The sequence below is a fragment of the Drosophila eugracilis genome, unplaced genomic scaffold, assembly GCF_018153835.1.
Source record: "Drosophila eugracilis isolate 14026-0451.02 unplaced genomic scaffold, ASM1815383v1 contig_952, whole genome shotgun sequence".
NCBI classification, from domain to species: domain Eukaryota; kingdom Metazoa; phylum Arthropoda; class Insecta; order Diptera; family Drosophilidae; genus Drosophila; species Drosophila eugracilis.
The window spans coordinates 915,660-933,627 of record NW_024573870.1 but is presented as its reverse complement, the minus strand read 5'-3'; positions in this window follow the sequence as shown (position 1 = coordinate 933,627).

Below are 17,968 nucleotides of genomic sequence, written 5' to 3'. Positions count from 1 at the left end.
GCCCTTCAGCTTGTGGAGCGATCCACGACCAAGTCGTATGTGGCTTATTCTTTCTATACAAAATGCTAGGGTTGCTAGAGTTGAGGTGATTTTCTGAAATCGGATAATTGCTACAGGGGAGCTCTTTAGGGATTGTACTTAAGCTTTGTTATATGATTTGTCTAAGTATTAGACTCTTAAAAATGTTAGAAAATATACTTTGAGAAAGAACTTTGTTGATTTACCAAGAAACTAAGGAAAATCAGCACTGCTGTTAATAACGATCAAGAATATATTCTTCCTAAAGAACTGAACTTTTACCTATCCTATTATGTTCTTCAAGTTTCACACCGTAAAGTTAGTATCCTTCTATCTTACATACATACTTAACCAGGTAGCTAAAGCTAATAGGAAAATGAGTAAGCTAAAAGGGCATTTGTAATCCATGGAAGCCCAACCCTTTCGCTGTTCCCGCCCTTATTTCACTTGATGTTAAATGGGAAAAAAAATAAATTGTGCTTTTTTCCACTGGCTTGTTTCCAGGTTAATACCGGCGCTGATCTTGCGGTTTTGCTGGTTTTATATCGCATTATTGCCATTTTCCATGGCAGTTTTGGTTTTATTTTGGCGGAGAGACGCACGCGAATCTGCCATGATGCTGACATTTCGAAATCACCCGAATCCCTTCTGAAACCGTAGATGTGTGAGAGAGGAAGGCTTTATGCTTATCTCGATCTGAATGATCGTCACCTAAAATGTTATAAGTCACACCTAGCCATTTGTCAGATTTCTAGTCGCCCACGGGGGAACGAGGTAAGGGGCATGGGGCATCGGGCATCGGGCATCGAGCATTGAGGCTTGTTCCATAAATCAAATCGGTGCACGTTACATTTGAGGCCCATAAAAATGCAAATTATATGCATAAAGTATAATTTTTATAACTTAATTAACAGAGCTTGGCGAGGAAGTGGGATCGGGGACCTGCTGTGTCTGTTGGCTTTTCCTCATTAGGCTGGCGCCAAGTCTAAAATTGATTTTGGCCACATTTACATGACAAAGCTGAGTTGGCTCGGGCCGATTTGTCTGTGATAAGCTTATCAAATGTCCACTGGCCACTGGACCGCTGCAGTGGTAGCTGCTGCAGTTTCTCCAAAATCAGCCAGGGCTGCGTCTTTACCGAATTCTCGGAAGGTCCGCAGATAAGCCGAGTGCCAGCCCCAGACGAACATTAAATAATCTACCTCTAATTTGGGTGTCGTTTACACGTGCCACGATCTCTGGACTCCACTCCCGACTCTCTGACACTGATGAGGCCCATCAAGATGATGATGGGCAGAGAGTTGGGTGCCCGGCAGGGTCATCAAACACTTGGTTTTATCGCTTCATCTCGGAATGTGCATGATATGCGTTTCCAGGGGGTGGCGTTATGGCCTGGCCGACTGTCAAAGTTTACATATTTGATTGGCGTTTATGGAAAGGGCTCGACTTGGTCACCTTTGGTTAATTTGTGAGGAATGTACGGGTGGAAGTGATGATAATCCTCTGAAACGACATTAGATCAGGCATTATGTTGATATACCGTCGCATAAAAAGAGATAACAAATTAGGGCCACAAAAATGCGCACTAAAAATAAGTGGTTTTTAGGGGTACATGTAGCCATTTTAATACGAGAATAAGTTTAGATTGGGTAAGTTAAAGATTTGCGTAGACAAGGATGATGATGACGTATTCCATAAATTGGAAATAAGACCTTTTCCATTCTTGCCACCTATCCTTATATCCAAAACCCTTAATCCTTCCACTTAAATCTTTCTTAAGAACGTTGTTATTCCCCCACTCCACAAGTTATTTATTTATTTATTTATATTGTGTAATTTGCTGTCCTCCTCCTTCTCCCCGACTGGCCCTGCTTCTCAACTGGCTGACACTTGACCCTTTTAGAAAATAACCAGTTGCCAGTGTGTGTGTGTGTGGTGGGGTGAATATTGGTGACTGTCTCGAAATCGAAATCTGGCGCCGTTTACATTGCCAGCGGCTAAACAAAAAAGTAACATCAGCCAAATCCACAAACGAGAATGTCTATACAAAAGTCAATAAACTTCAGGCTGATAGGTATGTGGACGGCAGCAACAATCACAAGGGCAGCAAAATCAACAATGATAGCTACAACGGGGGGGCGTATCGACTTGAAGGGATAAACAAAGGGGTTTCCTTTCGAGGCAGCTGCCCCGTAATCATGTGGGTGCTGATGATCAACAGGTGCAAGTGCATTGTACTAGACCTTGTTGCAGAGATTTGAAGTTTCTCATTAAGTACGCCTTCCTTACGAATGTATTATTATTAAAGTCACTTTAATATGGATTTAATCTGATACTACAATACCGTCAAAAACTTCTCTTAGTCATAACAACGTGTTTGGAATTCTCTGCTATTTCCATGAGAGATTAGCAATATGTTCCAAGTCCATTCTATAAAGAATGTTAGTAAGCTAGTGAGAGTAAAGAGATTTCCCATCACAGTAGTAGTTCCCTCCCTCCGATGGGTTAGCCCTTGAAAACCCACCACTTTTCACCGCTGACTCATCCAGACAGCTGGCTGTGGGCTCTTCCCGCTGGTGACTTACTGTCAACTGGCGCTTGGACCGAACCCGCTGGTCATAAATTATCCGAACGGAGGACCCTACGCCTTTGTATCCCAATTGGGGATCGGGATGGGGTCCGAGCCCTGGGTCTTCCTCCTCACTGTCGCCAGCTCCGATGCCAAGTGATTTTTTTCTTAACGCGCCCAGCGGGTGCTCATTGTCCGGGCAGTTAAACAAGACGCTTTTCAGCTCGTAAAACAAGCCACAAGAGGGATCCCTCCTCCGGCTGGCTGTTTGTTTTTGTATAATAAAGTTATTGATTTGTGTTTAAATGCTGTGGGTGACCCCCTTAGGGCCCCAAGAAGAAAGCCTTTCCCCTGGAAATTAATGTCGTCGCATTCGGGCCGACAATCGTTGGCATTTATCAGTTGATTTGGCTTATTAAACGCTGAGCCGTTTAAGGCCCAAAGCTGACGCCTGTCAATTACGACATGAGCAAGTCGAGCGACTCCCCCCGAGAAATCGCTGGCCACCACTCCGCTCGAGCTGCGATCTGCGGGCTGTGGGCGGCGCAGTTAAGTAGCTTAAACAGGCGCGGTGGTCCAAGACATAACTTTGTCTAATGACTCGGAAATCCGTCACTAATAATAAGAGCCACGGCCATAAAGAGGCAGCGAGCATTTGAGACCCAGCGTTCGGCGATTGCTGATGCATTTTTGCACTTAACTCAAACTGGCCAACTGAGCTCCCATCTGAGGCTGGATTCAGAGATGGAGATGAAGTCGGTACGGCTGGAGTTGGGGCTGAGAGTCTGGGACTGGGGCCTCTGACACTGAGCACGTGTGTGCTGCCGGCATAATCCTATTACCCAGCAGACGTCGCTCGAGTTTTATGAATGAAAATATTCCTTCGACCACCGAGGAGAAACAAATGGTTGTTGAAAAAAGCAAAAGTAAATCCAATTGAAGGCACTTGAGGGAGTTGATATGGGAAGCGACTAACATGTTGATTGGGAAATCCAATGGGATTAGCAGTTTAGGAATCAATAAATGCCTATTTTTGTGGTCTTAATCGATTGCATTTGCATGACTTTATTAGAGTTAACTTCTACAAGAAGTAAATTTTAAATCGGAAATTGTGTAAAGAGACTTTTCAATAATTTAAATGCTGCCAAAATTTATTTTAAAATAGTAACAGATAATTGATATCATTCAAATTAACGAATCAACTGTAATTTATACGGGACTAAATTATAAATGATTTCCCTTTGCTAATTGCAAATCGTGACGAGCCCATCTTATCTAACTCATTAGAGGAAGTTGTTCCGCTGCCCGAGGCAGGGCAGGAACCAATTTAAAGCCGCACTGTAGTTTACGGCTTAAAGTCGGATGGAATTAGGAAAACGCCCTCCTGAACGCCCTTATAACACCAACCCCATGCTTCCACACCCACATCGAGAATCGACGACTTTGAGCGCTTTTCAGGGCGCATGCGTCTGGAAGTCATCGGGGGAGGATTGCTCTTCCTCGGAGGAGCAGGACAATTCAAAATGGCTGCACAAATATTTGGAAAGGGAGTGTCCCCCAGCAGGGGTTGGGGAGCAGGGAGGGCTGTTGTGTTGTGCTGTTAAGCCTAACTGTTACTGTCGCAATTCATTGAATTTGCAGGGCTAATTAAACACGTTAACAACTGTCGCGATGCGCTGAGCCGTGCAGGGATAACTTGCTCCAAGATCGTTGTCGTCGTCGTCCAGACGCCAGTCCCAAAAGCAAAAAATCGAACAAAAAAGGGCAACAAAAGCGGAGACGAAACTTGCCGTATGTCTCCTAGTCTGGCCTGTGATTTTTGGCTAAAGACCAGCGGCTTGGAGCTGTCCGCAATATCCCGAAATTGGCCAGACTAATGCGAGTCGACATTTCGCCTGGCGCCCAATCAAGTGTTGCCAAATTGGGTTAACCAGAGGGTCGGAAAAAGGAGACCGAGAGCTATAACCGTTCGTGGAAGGGACCACAAAAAAGGCTTCCAGGAAGCCCTATCACTGAGTTAGCAGCCCTGCCAACCTTCTTTGAAAATCTAACAATTCTGGAGTATCTTTATGTGAAGGTATTTGTAAACTGTATCATATCAAAATTTTTGCACTTTGTGGGTTAAATCTGATGACATTATACTCCTTAAAAAGTTTGATTCCAAATAGTATTTTATTTAAGGTTTCTTAGTATTGAAAATCCTCAACAAATTGCGATTGAAAATGGTTCTCATCTTTATTTTAAAAGTATTTTTCAATATCATAAAATGTTGTTCTTCGAAAACGGAAAATAACAGTCTAAATAATCGTATTCCATTGGAAAGTTTCAGTATTTCAGGAAACACTCTTCAAACTTACAGAACTGTCAATATACTCGTGAAATCCGTTATAGGCATTAAAATTGAAAAAACAAATTCACTTTGAAATAAAATGTGTATAAAAATCAAAATCACTTATTTCCCAGAGGTGCCAACTTGTTTTCGGAACACGCTAGATGTGCTCACATTTGGGACCCTGCCACTCATCCCTTCCGAAATGTTCCGTTACGGAGTCGAGTTAAAAGCGAGTCCTGATGCGCCGCCCTCGCAGAGCAAACTCACTCAGAGACCACGAGTGCAGTGCGAGCGAGAAGGAAGCAGTATCAGGGCTATGATTGGCCATTGCCTCAGAGAAAACTCACTCGAAACTTGCATGGCGACGACGTCGACAGCTTTGCGATCGAGGCGTTGAGGCCTCGAGACCCGCGATGAGCGCTTTCCGACCAAGTCGCTTCAGTTGACACGCAGCTTTATGTGACATTCGTGGCGAGAGCGGACCACCGTAAACCACGAAGAGCACTCAATCCGGAGCTTTTCGCCCGTCGGCCCAGCGCTAAAACACAAATACAAAACGCAGCTAAAAAAAAAACAATTCACATCGTTAAAACTCATTTGGCACAAATTAATTTGCGAAACGGAACTGCTCACTTAACTTAATTCAGTGCCCATCCATCGCTTACTCGTTGGAGTCGCGCGCCTCGTGCAATAAACCCAAATAGGCTTAATTAATTAGCGATCAACATTTCCCCCCTCGATCTGTGTGTGCACTTCGAATGTGAATTACCTCCTAAAGTGCCAGACACATCTGCCATGGAAATGATATCCTTCCAGTCGGCCGTTTAACACCTCCAGGATCCCCAGTTGCAGGCATCGAGAGACGCGGGAGCAGCGACAGGAACAGCCACAACACTTGGAATATGTTGTATAATGTACCGTGCTATCAAAACTTCTCAACGCTGGATTACTACAAAGTGAGTAGGGCTACAGATACCTTTTGAATATCTTTTGATGGCAAACTATAATGAAATATTATATATGGGGTTAACAGAGAAAAAGTTAAAGCATACAACTTTGCTCTTTTAGTTTAAAGCCTGATTTTCTCAAACGGAAGATAAAATTCCGATTAAGTCTAATCCAGTGGAAAAGCTTAGTAGGAAATGAAATCAAAATTATATATATAGTTGTATTTCTGACCTATGGTTTTTGAACTAATCTCACCTACTGAACTGTCTGCCTAAAATTATGCTTATTATTTATTATTATTTTTAAGGTATTCCAGTGCTTAAATGCATTCTCTCACTACAGTTACTTATCCTTACCCATTACTAGCTCCACTTGATAGACCACCTACATCTTGCATAACCAGCCCTTTGTTTGCAAGTTAAAACCAGAAATCCAAACCAAAATCCTAGCCAACTCTTAAGCCTCTTCAGACCTGACTCCGAGTGCTCCCAATCATATTTTCCGCATCAAGTCCTCATAATTATGATCCCTAATGCGTGCTTCTGGCTCCGAGTGGGTAGCCCCGAATGGTAGCTGTTGATCGCCAGAGATAAGTTCACTGTACAGTGAACTGTAAGAAATCAAAGATGCTACTGCGCATTTGCCCAGAGCTGATCCTTTAAACGCAGGACACAATGCAGACAGTAGTCAAAAGGGAATTTTCAGCTTAAGTGCGCACAAAGGGCCACAGACAGAGATATCCTGTCGATCGAAAGGGAATCATTTGACCAGAAATAAAACCGCAAAAAGGATCAGCTCGAGAAGGCACTAGGTCAAGGGCTGAAACCCAAGGAAATCGAGTGATCTGTAGATGGAAATTTCAGCTGAATCCCCCGCCTTGATTGACAGTTCTACTGTACCCTGATTTCCTTTTGGGACCAAGTCAGTTTCTTTCCCTTCCATTTAATTCCCGCGTTGCCCAGACAGCTCCCTCACAACTCCTCCGTAATTCGAGCGAACTTTTTGGGCAAAGCAATTTGCGATGTTGTTGTGCCGTTGCCAAGGCAAACACAAAGAGCCAACTTCCCTGCCATCGGCCATTACAAAATGGCTGACATCGATGGCGGGCGGAAGGAAGGAAGCCCAGGAGGCAGAAAGCCAAAAACACTCTCACAAAAAGCGTCAACTGCCGCCATTTTTTCGGGTATCTATTTGACAGCATCGGAGACAACACGAAAATCTCATAAATGTGAATGCAAAAAGGGCGAGGGACGAGCCATTAGCAAATAATTTCAGCGAAAAACATTTTATTCACCATTGTCGTGCTAAGGGGGAACGAGACAGAGAGAGAGAGAGAGAAAGCGAGAGGGGCAGACAAATGCCGTGAGGATAATTTCATTGAAATTTGAGTAGTCAGAAAGGAGCAGCAGCAAAATGTACAAAAGGACGACGCCGTGCAGATGCCTTGCGCTTTTCGTTTCGCCATTAAAACAACAAACAATGCAGGCAGGAGCGGGACAGGATTCGGTTGGGGGTCCTTCAGCCTCTCCCTCTCCCTCTCCCTCTTCCTCACCCTCTCTTCACTGTACTTGTTTGTCCTGCCCGCAGGACTTTCGGCTCTGCGGGTTTTCAACGAAAACGAACATTTTTCCATTCGCTTCTCGCTTTTGGCTTGGCTGCTCCATTTCAGCCACGCCCTGGGAATGTCCCAAAAATTAAAATTAAATGCCTGGAGGTGGCCTCATATATAAGCTAGTATATACCCATATCTTCCCCTGAAGCTCATCTCATTATCCTCCTGATGCAAATGCTCGGCGACATTTTTACAGCATAATCTGTGAATCCAGGCATTCCATCTCCGTGCCATTAATCCGCTTTGTCCTCCGGCTTAAAGGGCAAATGTTTGCCTGGGGCGTGGCACAGGAAGTGCATCTATCTCTGTCTGGAATGGATATATCCAGTAGACGACACCTACCTGTTCCCGTTCGAGATTGAGGCATTATCTGGGTATCTGCCGATCCAACTTGTTTGTTTGTTTACTCCAAAGTTTTGCCAGCGCTGAGTGGAGCGGGATTTCAGTAGCCAGAACGGGACAAAGTCAATAAACAATCTTGGGGCTCCACTCGGGAAATCTTTCTTGGCGACTGGCACGAGTTTTGAATCCGATGATGATGATGTTATCGATCACTTCGATTTGCTGTCAATGTCGTTTCGGAGATCTCTTTTGATGCGGAACTAAGATGCTTTTGAACAATAACCATTATTATATCTTTGAATAAAAGATTTAAGAAGGTGTAGACTTTAGGTTAATGTTAGGTAAGTTTCTACCATAAACAACTCCTTTCTAGATCCTTTTCTCATTATCCTTCTAAGGCCTTCTCTTGAAGCCCTATATCAAATTCTATTTCATATTAACAAACCATTGCACCAACTTCCCTCTAGCCACATCTTGTTAAGAAAGCTTATCGCTCGCTTTTCGCCTGACATAATTCTGTTGGCCCTGAGTCCTGGTAGTGACGTCATATCCGAAGGCAAGACCACAGAATGTATGGCATAAATTTGCATGCATCATGCTAGAGTTACAGCACAGGAAAAGGGCCAGAATGGGAGGTAGGAGATGGCTTATCCCGATGGTCCTTTTTTGTTCCAGTTTCGTTAAAGGCTCACATAATCCGCTCAACTGGCGACGCTGCTTAGTCCTTTTATCCTGTTTTATGTCGCCTGTCAGCAGATGAAGACGTGGAATGGAAAATTAGAGCAACCTGCCTGATGGATGGATGGTTGTGCCTTCCCTTCCGCCGGATTGTGATCCCTAATGCTCTCTAATGATGGCAAATATTTGTACCTTGTTGTGGCCATTTTGCAAGGGATTTGTTTTGTCTGCCCTCCAGCCTTGTGACTCATTGTTGTCTCCTGGTCTAAATTTGAAAGCTGGCAGATCCCGAAATAGCCCAGTCAAACACAAAACGTCTGTACGCAATCAATTGTCACTTTCGACAGCGTATTTTGAGCAACCTTAGGTCTATAGATAGCCATCACTAAACTAAATTTAGTGCGCAACTCTTTCCTGGGACACTGTTGCTGAATAACTCGTAATGGACTGCAGAGCAGCTACATAATAGATGTTAAGTTAAATCCATCTTGACCCTTGTAAGCTAGAATACCCTCTTAGAATATGGATATATCCCTATAAAAATGCCATACCAACTTATTAGCTTTATGCTAAAGTTAGCCTGATGCCTTCTAGAGTTTGATTTTAAAATCTATAAAAACATCTACTAAGATAAATGGAATATTTAAGAGTTTCATAAAGCCTAGCATACTTTTGAGAATCATCTGAAATACGTCACAGAAGACTCGTTAGTGTCTAAATTGAAAAGTATAACCCGTAGAACACATATATGTGGAGAAATACACCTCAGCAGCGGCACGGACACGCATCTGTCACATCAAAAGCCCCCGAGCGTCTTACAACGCTCCGGTAATTGGTGAGGACCGGGACTGGGTCCGGGTTATTTCCCGGTGCCCGCCTTCGCTTACAGGAATTCTTGTTAAAATTGAGAAAAAATAGACGCTCGAATGAGGGCCAAACAAATGAGCGAAAGTGCGACGAAATGAACTTGTCATAATTATTTGACAGTTGGGGTAAGTGTGATGCTCCTCTGGCAGCGGCACATTAACCAAAAATTGATGTAAAACATTCTGGTGGAGGGGGCAGAGGGATAGGGAAAGGGGTTCCCTGGCTTGGTATCCGATTCGGTTCACTTTGATTCTCCCTTACAGTGTCACTGCCAGCGGGTTGCGGGTCAAGTGGTCGCAGCCTGTGAAAACAAAACTTGCGCCTCATTTCCGGTTCAATCAAGTGGCAGACAGCTTGGGGCATGATAAGACTACGGCTAGGGATTGCAACTCCTATCCAGATTCCATTTTCGATTCCGACTCTCACTTAGGTGTGGCTGTTGTCAGTCAAAGGCGCAGACAGGCAGCTGCCCTCGTTGTAACCCCATCCCACCCAATACCCCTACCAATTAAGCGGTTTTTCCTGAGACAAATTTGTGCGACCTTTGACTTTGCCATTGGGTGAACGAGTGGAACGGGAATAGCATTACTCGTTAGCAGTCGTGACAGTTTTTCTTAGATTTTTTCATAATTTTTACCACGAATTTTTTTGGCCTGGCCTCGTCCCTAGCAATTTTCCAGGCTGTCTCACACAAAAAAAATATCAGATTTCCTCGTTGCACATTTTTCTATCCATTCTTCGGGCCTTGGGAAAGTGCAGCGGCAGTAGCAGCCTCCGAAATCCGGACAATTGGCAGCCAAAATGCCAACAAACAAATCATTCACATTTCGTCCATTGATTGGCGAGGCGGTAAAGCGAAATTCGATATTCTAGATCGCCTAAAAGGGAGATTGGGAGGGGGATGGAAGCGATGAGAGAGTCCAGGGGCTTATATCCCAGCACCATCCTCCGATTTCGATAAGGTTTCCGAATCGATTCCGGTTCGATCCCCGAGAGCACCTGTTCCCGTCCTCAAAAGTTGTCCCATCAACAGTTGGCCGCCTTTCAGCTTTTCGCTCTTCCCATCCGATCGGGTAACCTTATACCCATTTCCCTCTTTTCGGTCCGGCCTCGCCGTTCATTTTTTGCCGTAATTAAGTTTAACGGAAATAATCAACTATTTGCCATTTTTATATCCATTTTATTGTTACATTTTCCATGGCTATTTTCCGCGATTGTTGAGCGGCAGCAGAGCAAAAGTTAAATGTGGCCAAGGTCTGAGCGATGAAACCGATCCGCGGCAACTTTAGGGCGGCCGCATATGGTGTAAGTGTAACCGATAGGCCAGCAGGGTATTCGGTTGCCGTTGCAGTTGCCGTTGGTGCTGCCATTTACCATTTGCTACTTACTACTTACCAGTTGCAGTTGCAGTTGCCCAAGTCCAAGTGTTGCACAGTTGGCACAGTTTGTGGTTCGCCACCCGCCGCAGAATCGCGCCTCTAAGGGAGTGATTTCAACTGGATTAAATATATGTAATATATTTTATTTATTATATTATTTAATATCAGAATATTAAAGAGAAATATTAAATCAGATGTAAATGATAAAATATCTCTTTTTGCGGAAGAAAGACATCGTTAGTTTGCGAATAATCCCCTTCTCGGCCTCATAAGTTACAGTCCCGTCTTTCCTTCACCTTTATTACTACCCAAGAAGGGTTGAAGAAAAGGTTTAAGGCGCACTGAGGCCCAACTCAAAGGGTTAACGAGCACTGTCTTTGAGATAGAATGCAAAGGGTTAGCAGACAAAACTTGCTCGAGGGTTGTTTTCCGCCAGCAATCAAAGTTTTTAATTAACAAACAAAGAAACCGATTTTCCGGAAAAAATCCTGAAAATTATTTGCAATGATTTTTTAACCCAAAAGAAAGTTTTCACTGAACCCGATCCGTGACATCTTGAGAATAGGTCAACATTGTTGTTTAATTAGAAGACAATAGCTGTCAATAGCTCACTCCTGGGTCGGTCGGATCCCGGCGAACCGTGAAGGAAGTTGGTCTGAAGTCAAAGGTTGCTGGCTAATTGCAAGGCGGGGTTTTTGGCGAGGGGAGGGATGGTGTGTCCCCCGATAGCCAGCTGTGAAAAAATCTTATCCACACTCAATCTTAATGACTACTTAAACAGGGACAAAGCCAACCCCCAACTGGCTGCAACCCCCTTTCCCGGGCCGATATCAGCTCAAGTGCGGCACTTGAGGCAGCTGTTTGGCATTCAGGATGACTTTAATTTAAGCCCTGGGGTGCCATATATATGGAAACCTCAACATTAATAAGTGTTAATAATTGTGCGTATGCGTGTGTTTTTTCCAACTGCGTTGACACGCCCCCAACCGCCCGAAAGCGGGTCTACAATTTCACATCACTTTCGCAACTGTTTGAGGGGGAGGATGGGTAGAAAGCACTGAACTGAGACCGAGTTAGAAAGTCCGTCCAGAGGAGCGTAACATGGATAGGGTATAGGTATTGGATTACCAGCGTCCCATGGCATTCGCATCCACCTCCATGCCGGGCGTCGCCTTCCTCCGGATTCCGGATGGATATGGCAACGGACGGATCAGCAACCGAAACAGCATCCCTGGGGGTCTCCAATGATTTGTTGTTGCCGGCGGACAAGTTTACAAATTCAATTTGTCAGCGATGCCTCAATGTTGTTGTTCTGGCCGGCGAGTGGTTGGAAACGCAATTTCATAGGCCTGACAACGGTTAACCCAAGGAACATCGGACCTAAATTGGTGGAACGTATAGAGGGCATCGACTTTGGGATACCCAGTAAAGTTATTGAAAGCATTGTGAAGGTAGAAAGTGCAACTGGAAGGTAACTTAATAAAAAAAACTAAAACAAAAGCTTTGAACACCAAACAACCTATATAGCCATATAGTTAATACTGTTTCATGGGTGAAGATTAATAAATTTGTATAAAAAAAACAAAAATAACAACAATAATTTAAGTTTGAGCCAAAATAAGTTTCTACTATATTATATTTTATATTCATTACTAAATATAACCCTTGAAGCATAGTAACCACCTAGCCGAACACACCCCTTTAACCTATAATATCCACCCGTTAAAAGCATATGTTCCCATTGCATACTTGAGGGCGCATTTGATTAGAGCCCACCGAGGCGTGAGTATTTAATTTTGTTGTTCGGTCGTTGCGCGTTTTGACACGCGCTAGTCGAGAGCACGTAATTAAATTAATTAGAGAGTGGTTCCCACAGGTAAACCCCACCACCACCCTCCACCACTGCCTCGACAACTCACTCCGGTCCAATCCAATCCATTCTGCCGGAGTTTTGATGCTCATTCGCAGTGACAGGCGACACACTTTGCTCGGTGGGTGGCCCAGTCACCAGCAGGTTGTTGGGTGGTTGGGGAGGGGGATGTAATGGTGGGTTGCCAAGAGAACACACACATAGTAGCTGCTCGGCTGTGGGCTTCGGCTTTACCTTTTAATGAAATTCCTGACCAATGTTTGTTTTGCCTGCATGGTCACCATGGCGATTCTCCCTGATGCCTCCGCCTCTGCCGCCTGACCTCCAGCAGCTGTACGAGTATATATCACTGGCCGATCGGCACGTGCCTGGAACTGAAACACAGGTTCCGCATAATTTTTCCCAAGAATGAAATCATAAACGAACCGTTTCTCGCCGACCCTGGTGGCCATCATAATCGGCTTAATCATAATGAACTGAAAGCGTCATTATGGTGCAAGTGCAATTTCTGACTGGGTTTATTTTTGTTATTTGTTGTTTTTTATCGGGGGGATCAAGACCCAGGCAGACGCCCACATAGACCACTGGCCAAGTCTTTGTTTAGCTTTGTTTTCCGATTTTTATTCGATCACCCTCGAATGCTCCCTCCGGCCTTGTTGATTCATAAAACCAAGTTTATGTCCATATTTATACCCGTTACTCGTAGAGTAAAAGGGTATACTAGATTCGTTGAAAAGTATGTAACAGATAGAAGGAAGCTTTTGCGACCCTATAAAGTATATATATTCTTGATCAGGATCAATAGCGAAGTCGATTGAGCCATGTCCGTCTGTCCGTCCGTCCGTCCGTCCGTCCGTCCGTCCGTCCGTCCGTCCGTATGAACGCTGAGATCGCAGGAACTATAGCAGATACAAAGCGGAGATTAAGCATGAAGATTCTTGAGGTCCAGGACAGCGCAAGTTTATTACAGCATCCTGCCACGCCCACTCTAACGCCCACAAATCACAAAAAACTGAAATTGCTGAAATCTCAGGAACTATTGCAGATAGAAAGTTGAATTTCAAAAGTATAATCTTTAGATGACAGCGCATCTTATAGTGGTACTACTATCCGGCCACACCCACCCATACGCCCACAAGGCTCAAAGACCGTTTTCGGATTTTCTAGAAAAGCTGATATCTCGGTAACTATAAGAGATAGAAAGTTCGGATCAAGCATGTATGTTTCTATGATGCTCCCAATGCGAATTGTTTTTTTCCGATCACGCCACGCCCACTCTAACGCCCACAAAACCGGAAAACCAAAAATGCAAAAATCTCGAAAACTATAAAAGCTACACAATTTTGCTTAGGAACACGTATTTAGGAGATGCCTCTGCAACTTGCCACGAAGTTGCTTCCGGCCACGCCCACTCTAACGCCCACAAACCGCGGAAAACTGTGGAGTCTATAATATTATTATGAATGCCTTCGTTTGACCTTTTGTAACTTATTTCTGTTAATATCTATCGATTTACAAAACATTTTTCAAATCGGAACATTATTTCGCTATTTATGAAGAAATTAAGGTTATAAGGCTCCACATGGGCAGTGACGTCACTATAAGCATACTCAACATACTTCCTCTGACAATAGGTGGCGCCTTGTGAATTTCCACTAGCAAAATTAATATTTTAAAATTGTGTAAAACAGTAACGGGTATCTTATAGTCGCGGCACTCGACTATAGCGTTTCCTCTTGTTTTTTTATGGAACCAGCACAGTAGTTGGCTATGGGCTCTTTAATGATCTTCGGACCATAAAATTGCTGTCTCAAAAATATGAATAGATTTTGTTAATGCGCCTCGGGGCTCAGCTGGATGGAAAACACAATTTTTGTGTGATTTACGATCGATGCGATTCGATTGATATGGGATCCCTGGAACAGCTGATCGTCTGGAATTACCCTATAAATATTTGTACAAGTGGGAAATATGGTTTCCATGGGAAATGCAATACCTTGAGCAGATTGCTGTTGTTGTTTTTCCATTTATTTTGCAAGTTTTTCTGGCGAAGTAAATAAGTGGAAATCGGACCAAGGAAAGTTCACTTCGCTTTTGTCTATGAAGCATTATTATTACCAAATAGTTTCATTCAAGAGTTTCGGAATCCGAATCAGCTCCCCCTGCGGAAACCCTTCTACATACAAAATGAAAAACCCCAAACCAGAAATCTGCATAATAATCTCTTCTAGACATTGCTCCGTGCTAACAGGCAGTACGAATTTTGTTTCAACTTGCTAACTCCTTGCTAGGCAGCGTTTTGTTCTCTTTTTTACAAATGCGGTCAGATCTCAATGGCTCAGCAACATTTTCCATTCCAAGGGAGGAAGAATGCCTCAGACCTTTGGCATGTGCTGACAAATGTGAAACTTCCCTAATCAGCATACTGAAGAAAAAACTGACCCAATTCGCGGGCTGGCCAATCGAGTGACGCATTCCTCGACGACTTTTGAACCGGAGAACTTGAGCTGCAGAGGAGGGAGAAGGAGGGGAGACAGAATGGTAACCAAATGACAACATACAAGCAATTCAATGTCCCCGAGTCCCAGTCCGTGGCCAAAACCAAATCCTTATCTAGATGTCCAGCGAACAGCCGCAGGCCCAGATCAAGTTGTAAGAATGCGAACATGGCAACAAATGTGCTCGACTCAGGTGTTAAAACTTTTGCATTAAAATGGCGCCCAGGCAACAGGCCTTGATCCCAGATCCCAGAACTGAGATCCCAACTAGCCCCCACATCCTTGGGCTGTGTAAAATTAATACAACACTCGGGGAGGTCCAGCCCGATCAAAACTGAACGTAAATCTTAAACACTTTCGGGCTCCCTGCCCTCCGTTACCGATTCTCTGATTCTCCATTGTGTGCAGCAGGCTTTGGCAGTCGCACGATCAGCACGTTCAGTTCCGGAGGGAATCTGGGAGGGGATCTGGTATTCCACTGAGGCGAGGATGGTGGATGGTGGATGGTCGACGATCGGCAACCGGTCCACGACAAATGTGCCAGTCTCAGCAACAAGCCAGACCGCAGAAATATCTGCAAATGCAGCGAATTGTGCGCAGATTTGTTTACAGAAGACTCTCCTCGGAGTGGCCAGCATCCAGAAGGAGAAGCGAGGGGCACGTTGATCATCGTAGATATAATTGACGACATGTTGTCTCACGATCGTGCTAAAGCGATTAAGGCAAATTTAATGCCCAACTCAGCGAATCATTTCCTTAAAAAAGCCCAAGAGGTCGCCCGGCCTGGGTCCTCCTCCCACTTCAGGCTTCTGCTCAATTTTCAGTTGGAAAAGCCTTTCCGAAATGCCATAATCAAGTTACTAGCTTCACTTTTGTTTTTATTTACGCCATGACTTGTCGTTGGCTGAAATACAATTATTGTCGGAATTCCAATGCATATGACTCGCATATTTACTTAACTTGCCTTGCACTTGCCTCTGCTTACGTGTAACTTCATCCTGGCCCTTACGTCAGTCTCTGTTTAGACGTTCGGCCAGAAATTAAGTGTTAAATCAATATAAATTGTTTACAAATCGAATCAATTGCTTGGCCTCGATGGAGACAGCTTTAATTCAAAAATAAATATGAAAACTTTAATCGTTTAGGTTTACATTTATTTAAGGTTTTAGTTGCAAAGTGTTATAGATTTTAGATTTTATATTATTTTGTTTGATATTATTAATTACTTAGCTTCAGATTGGCCTACAAATGGTAGTTAGGCTAAATTAAGCAAGAAAAAAACATACGTATGCATGGAAAACTAGACATGGATGTTTTTTAAGGACAACTACGTAGGAGTCGTAATGAACGTGCTGTTCTCTTCTTCATTCTTTTATCTTATTCTACTTAGTCCAATTTGTGCATGTATTGGGGACATTTGGCGTTCGTGCGAACAGGACACACATAGTGCTGGTAGCATGATCTTCATGCAAAAGTAAGGGAGAGGAATACATTGTGCTTAGAACTAACTGTGTATAGATAGCGTTAGTGAAGTTAGTGTGACTGTTGGCTAGTGTGACCGCTTGCTAAACTTAACAAGCATTTATGTTTATATTTACTTTTATTGCTTTTAAATGCTTTGATTTTGCTGTATAGGTTTCTATGATGTCAAAATCTATTTTATTGCATATTTGTTTTGTAGATTTTTTCTGCGTAAGACAACAATTAGGCTCTGCAATCGTTTTCAGAAATAAAGTTGCACTTAAACTGAAATTCAGATTAAATAAACAAACAAAACTTATATAAAATTGAAGTTTGAATTTAATAAATTAAACCATATTTTAAACTTTAATAGAAAACTTAACCATTTTGAAGCAGCTGTTTGATTCTTTTTAACCCCTAAAGGGAGTATCTCCCCAAACTCGACTTGTAAAATGTTTTCCCAGAAACTTCCCAAAGATTGGCTCAAACATCTTCAATTGGCCTCCATCCCATCTGAGCACTTTCCATTTTAAGTTCCAGCTCATTAGTGACTGTCCGGCATTGTGTTTATGGTACCCAATTACCATCGAAAGTGATTCACGGCTAAAGCTAAAGGGAGAGCCCTGTGATTTGATTAGATGCCAATTTGTTTATGGCACTGGCTGCTCCGTCCAGAGATCGGATATCCCACATCGCGTATCGGTTAAACTATGCCCAGCACACTTCGGCTCGTCTTACATAAGCATTTCGATTTTTGGGGGCTCCTTTTCTAATACGTTACGGATCCATATTGAACACGAAAAACCGCCGAACCCAATAAAGTTTTAGGCGTCTTGAATTACCCGAGATTTTCGTTTTGGTTTTTACGATTGCCATAAAATTGCTGGCGGTTTCTATTGAAAAGTCGAAGGAACTCCATTTGATTAGTTTATTAATTTGTGTAATGTGCTCGACTGGTGGCGGAGTTCGTTCGATTAATTTATTAATTTATGCGCTTAGGAAACCCTATTTTCAGATGGCGTTTGCCCAGCGGCAAAAACTCAATCACAATGGGCATTGTTCGCCCGCATCCGAGAGATACTTACCAAAAAAAAAAAAAAAAAAAAAAAAAAAGAAAAACTTTCGGCTGTGGAAAAGTGGTTTTCGACCCACCCCTGGGCTGTTGTTTTGGGGGAATGGGAATGGGCGGAGTCTAGGAGCGGTTTGTGGCCAAAGAGAGCAAGAGAGAGGGAGACAGCTGTGTGCTGCTCACACGAACTCGTTTTGAGTGCCGCCACCATAGCCAAACGAATAAAAATCCAATGCAGGGATTTTCACTCAAGCAGCGCTGCTGTGCCTCTGCCGGCGTCGCCTTGAGCCAGAAAAGTCGGGTGGCTCGTTGGTTCAGTCGATTC